The following is a 6,317-nucleotide window of genomic DNA, read 5'->3' on the forward strand; positions in this document are numbered from 1 at the left end:
CGGGCTGGCACGACGACGGGCGGCGGAACGCGGCTGCAGGCTGGCGCAGCGGGCGGCCCCGGCGAGCGAGCGCGAGCGGCCACGGCATGCTACGGCTGGTGCAGGGGCAGCGGACACTTTTTGGGGTTTGTTGCCGCGGTGGGCGCCTTGAACATAAGCCGGACACACATGTTCTTTTTGGCACCTATCGTCATCTATAAAATCCGGACAAAACGAACGTCTGTTTGGGATCGTGCGGTGGAGTTGGCCTAACGAGCTCGAATGATCGATCACGGGCGAGAAGAGAACACCAGGGGATTGTAGGTGGAGTGAACTGACGCGGCACCACTCGGGCGGGTCACGGTTCACGAGCCGGCTAGTGAACTTGGTACTGCGTTGGTGGTTTGTGGGGCGTGTTCGCCGCTCTGGGGCCACTCTGGCCGTCTCCGTCCCCGTGCTCTTGCGTATGGACCCGCCGTCGCTCTTCCTTCTGGACTTCCACGTGACAGCGACGTCCCCGCGCGGCGCGCGCAAGTGCTATGCTTTGTTCGCGACCGGACGTCCAGGTGACATGATTGCCCAAGCTCTAAACACCTTCCGAGAGATGTCTTGTAGACCGAGTTTAACAATCTGCTCCCACACATTGGATGCTAATGTTTTTTCTGCTAAAACACGTTATCCGTGTGACACCGGACACAGATCCTCTGACTCAAGTTAGGTGATGTAACCGTGGCTGACATGCGGGTCCACATGTTAGTTGGCCCACATGTCATCAACTCTTAATCCACGGGACTTACATTAGAGGATCGGTCCGCGAACACATATGAGATATTGAAGTCAGGCAAATTTTAAGATCGATGAGGAAGTCGCCGCAAGCACCTCGTAGTGACCTTAAGCGCAATAGGATTTTGATGGACACAAACTCATTGGTTGACATCTTTATATTACTAACCAAGCTCGTCAATACACCCTTTCCCACTACCTTCCGGGAAGGGGAAGCGGGAGGCGCGTTGGTCGCCACCGCTGTCTGCCACTCCGGCGGCTAAAGGGCCAAGGAACTCTAGTGCTTCGACGTCGGACTGTAGATTGGATAGGGTTTGATTTTAGCGGGGCATGACTTTGATGGTGATGCAGCATTTTCTGGTGAATAAGAGCTTGTTCGGTAATGCTCTGGCAGCCAGCTTCTCCAACTCCATGATTGGAGCTGAGCCGGACGCATGTTCGCCAGGAAAAAATGTTCATCATCGGGGTTAGGGGATGGTCGGGGGCGCATGTTCGCTGGGAAAAAATGTTCATCGTCGGGGTTAGAGGGATGTTCGGGGGCGGCGACAACACGATAGTGGATGATTGTTGTGAAGAGGGCGGGGCGGCGGAGGCCGGTGGTATGTGGGGCGGTTTCAGAAAAGAAGACGGACATGGGGTTGGGTTGAAGGTTGAAGAAGCCGATCTAACCATCCATCTTGCATCCGATAGCTCATAACAAATCAACTGGCCTAAATTAGTTTTTCAGTCAACTGACTCCTAGCCAGTCCCATGTCGGTGATGTCTTTTCTACAACGGTGTCCTCTTTTTTGGAGCATCGGTCCTACGGGGCTGAAGCTTTGATAACTTCTTAGTTGTGGAAACAAAGTGCAAACTAATCTATGGTTGAATGGTTAGGTGGACAGTGATATCATCAGCCTATTAGGGTTCAAGTCTTGATGCTCGCATTTATCCTGAATTTATTTCAGGATTTCCGGCTATACGTGTTCAGTGGGAGGAGACGCACGTTCTCGTCGACTACGTACACTCTTCACGGTTGTCAATTTATTTATATTTTCGAGGCGTGTATCGTCGCATTGGACCAGTTATAATCCTTTTTTCAACAAAAAAGAAACATCGAACGACATTCATAAGAGTGTGTATGGATTATGACCGAAATGAACACTACCGTTCTTTTGGCATAGTCAAAACATTGCCTTTTCTTTGGAGCAAGACTAACTTTTTCAATCCATTGGCAAGCAAAGCCTCAATCGAATTTTCGTCGCAGACCAAAGCTTCCGTGAAATCGATTGAGATTTTCTTTCTCAAAAATGGTCCAATATATTATAGAAGTTCATCAGGAGTGCAAAGTGTCACAAACATACTAATAAAGATTACACCGAGATTTTAACACAACTGAATGACCAAATTACCGCCAGAACGAGCCATTGACGCACCGCTGTCGCCGCTTCCCTACCGGGGACAGCTTGACCTTATCAATGACCGCCGAAAAGTCTTCGTGCACGTGTCTCAAAGGACTAGCGGTCTGGAGCCACAGTCCTCGCTGTTAAACCCTTGCATAGATCTGAAGTATCTAACACCAAATCTCGTCACATGACAATAAATTTTAACCTCACCGCTCTAAGAAAACGGCAGGAATATATGCTGGAGCTCCGTTGACTACATCCAAATGAACGAACTCGAGGTGGATTGAATCCAGAAAGACAAACTTAGAAGCGCCACCGTCCGCCCGATCATCACACCAAGGACTAAAAAACATAACCTAAACTAATAACCGAAGTGGAGCCACTGGTATTCTTCTCCCTGCCACCGACCAATGATGCGACAAGCAATGCGGAGGCGAATCCACGGGCTCGCTTGTGAAGTCTCGAGGAAATTTTTTGCCCTAGCCGGATAGGATTAGGGCAGGGAACGAGAAATTTCGTTGGAGCAACATCTTAGACAAAGCCTCCGCTAAATTTATCAATCAACTGTGGACGTGGATCACTCTGCACGCTCTGCTCGTCTTCATGCCGGCCACCGCGGCCCGTGACCCCGCGTTTTCCGAAGCGGCCCATGGACCGCGCGCACTCCCTGGCACGTTTCGACAGACTCGCAGTCGCAGACCTGCTGCCGCCATTACGAATGACGGCCAAGAACGACCGCTTTGCCGTTCGGAGCAAGAGGACAACGGTGGTCACCCACCGGCCGCATGGACGGCGCAGTCGTCGTGTCGACCATGCATGCATGCACAGCTAGCAGCGGCGCGCGTCGAGGATGCGCCGCCGTACGTGGGCAGAGTTGATCGGTCGCCATTCTTCTTGCTCGAACAGATGCGCTGCGTCCGCTTGCCCCAATTCTCCTTCCACCTAACGTACCGGATGCAAGGTTAACTAGGGTTTGGCACGCCGAAATGGCTTTGACGCCTTGTTGTGCTCCTGAACTTCCTGTACCTGCAATTCGTTAAGGCGTTGTTAGTGTTAGGGATTTGGCTCGTGTTCGCGAACACTCTAGAACGGAAGGGGTCGAACCTTTACGTGATTCTTAAGCATCTGTTAAGGCATTGCCGTTTAATGAACCCCCTTTTTTTTAACTTTGAACGAACGGATCGTTTAATAAAGCTTTTATCTTGCGTAGTAGTACTACTTGTGTTGGTTAACGCGCGAGCAGGACAATTCACGTCCCAACCACATGAAATAAATCGTATCAGCACTTGCACCAGCTCAACAGTCATCAACCGTGCTGATTAGAGTAATCAAAGCTGATTTTTATCGCGTCATCGAGTAATCAAAGCCGCCGGTACCAAAGTGTCTTGTGGTCATCTGTCGACTGTCATCCAACCTCCAAGTACCACTGCAAATTTGTCCATGGGATCATGTGTGGTTCCTGTACTGCAAATTTGCGCGAAGTGGAATCAATTGGAAGTTTGTTGGTATTTTATTTCAGTGCGTCGTCAGTGATGTTCAATTGCGTGCAAACAGAAAGTATTGATCGCTTCTAAGTCCAGAAAATGTGTAAAGCTAGCCCAAAAGTAAACAACAGGGAAGCATAGTGGCTTATGTAGGGGTAAATCAGGGCAAACGTCGGGCCGGGCTTGTAAAAGCCTAACCTTCATTTCTCAAGCCCGAGCCCGGCCCGAAGCCCAAAATACTCTCTCTTTTCAAGCCCGAGCCCAGCCCAAAATCAAGCCTGAAGCCCAAAAGCCCGGCCCGAACGTTGTTTTTTAGTGTACGCACGTGTAAGCCCGGCCCGAACGTTGCTTTTAGTGTACGCACGTGTAAGCCCGTCCCGAAGCCCGAAAGGCCGGCCCGAAATACATAAAAAGAGAAGCCCGAGCCCGGGTTGAACTGTTTTCTGGGCTGCAAAACAAGGCCCGAGCCCGGGTTTTTGGGCCGGGCTGTCCATGCCCGGGTTTATGTAGGGGGTAGTTGGTTTGAAGAAATTGTCGTGTTCCCACGACTGAAATTGCCGCGAAAAACATTTGTTTTGCCATGCACATTACCATTTATTCTTTTTAAGCTAAACCACTCTCAGAGTAAACAAGTAAAGCATAATGCTGATAATGACATAAGTCAAGAACTGCTAATTAGCTAACCAACGTAAATGAAATATCCAAAACATTTTATATTTCTGAACGGAGGGATTACCCAGAAATACTTGTCGAAGAAATGGAAGTATCTTATTTCTGGACGAAGGGAGTATTATACAACAACTCAGATTTTATCAAGCAACATAATCAACAAATATTCAAACAGGAAAACTGGTATTGCTGGGAATCAGTGAAGTGATTGAACAAGCAATATATTGCATTCTGTTGTCCTGTAATGTTGCCCTGGACTGACACGTACTGTTGAAGATGATCGAACCTGAACCTTACTAGTGAGCAATGAAGTCGCTGATGAGAAATAATTGGATCCACTGTCCGTGCAGGCAGCTCGTCGTGTAGGCCGACATGGCTCTAGGCCAGAAACAATGGACATTTGTGGTGGGCTGTGGAGAGGGTTGTTTCCTTGAACCCTTGCTTTTTTTGGAAGCTCGAATGGATTCAGTTAACTCGGGATCAACCTAAATAGCGCGACTCTGCTCGATTCACATCACGATGAGCAAATGTATTACTATACAGAGATGTCACAAACACATCACGATGCGAAATATTACTGGAGTATATAAGAAGGGAGACACCAACACAAAAGTCACATAGAGATGTCAGTGCGCACCTTGATCAAGGTCGGTCACCACTGCTGTGATCGACGAATGTGTATCAACAAATGTTTATTGTGTATTAAAATATGTTTGCAGTGTATTAAAAATGCTCATCGGGTATTTAAAAAGTGTTCATTGTGTATTAAAAATGCTCACCTTATATTTAAAGTTTTCACCCTTTACTTAAAAAATGTTTATTATGTATTAAAAATATTTATCATGTATTAAAAAATGATTGTGATTAATTAAAATTGCTCATTGGGTACTTAAGAAAAAAAATCTGGGTTAACTGGTTTTTTCGCATATTAAAAAAAATTCATCATCTATTAAAAATTCTTTAGCATGTGTTTAACTAATTTTAAAACGCACACATATATATACACATACATATATACATAATAGTTTTTAAAATGCATGAACATTTTTTAAAATTTTATGAACATTTCCAAAAGTAAAAAAGAACACTTTTCTAATTACATGAAACATTTTAAAATTGTTCGAACACTCTTTTAAAAGTTCACAACATTTTTTGCCTCTACTTTTTAAAATTAGACACATAAAAGTAGTGAGTAGTTTATCTAAAGAAATTTTCCTGCTATATTATTTTGATCACATATTGCAGATCAAACCATTATGTACGTTGAAGAAAGTGCACCATTGTGTCGAGATCGTTATTTCTTCGAGCAGATTTCTTTTTGAGACAATTTTTTTCGAGCAGATGGTGGATTTGCCATCGTGCGAAGCGAACACAAAATAGCGTTGCCTCGTAATAGTTTCCTTCATGGCCGGCCCAAATATGCCTTTGCTGTAGGCGAGGCGAGCTCTTGCGTCCCTATAAGCGATGTGTAGAAGCTACCAGCTCGAAAGTCCTCCAGCTTCTCTAGGACAACTTTCCTGTTGTGTCCAGTTACCTTATTTATTTATTTTTCAAATATTACACTAACCAATGTGAACCTTTTTTGGTTTTACTTTTTGTTTTGTTTTGTTTTGGCTGGTTTTCATGCTGTTTGTTTTCAAAATTATTATTTTCTCAAATAAAGAAACTTTTCAAAATTGACAAACTTTTTAAAATTTTTGAACTTGTTTAAAATGTAATAATTTTGGTAAATTCGAAGGATTTTTTTTTCAAAATTGATGAACTTTTCCCCTTTTGTGATTTTTTTTAAGTTCATCATATTTTCTAAAAATTATGAACTTTTTTTTGCCAAAAGTTGATGATTTTTTTCCAACTGGTTTATTATTCAAAATATAAGAGATACAGTAATTTACTATGCAAGAAATAGCGCGGCTACAATGGTTCTGAAACTTTGCGCGTTGTTATCAGTCACTAGCATTCAGAAGCTCTAGTGGTTAGCTAAACACTTCCAAGGACGTGGCGGCACGAGTTCCTCATG

This window comes from Triticum aestivum, chromosome 2D (genome assembly GCF_018294505.1).
Source record: "Triticum aestivum cultivar Chinese Spring chromosome 2D, IWGSC CS RefSeq v2.1, whole genome shotgun sequence".
In the NCBI taxonomy this organism is placed as follows: Eukaryota; Viridiplantae; Streptophyta; class Magnoliopsida; order Poales; family Poaceae; genus Triticum; species Triticum aestivum.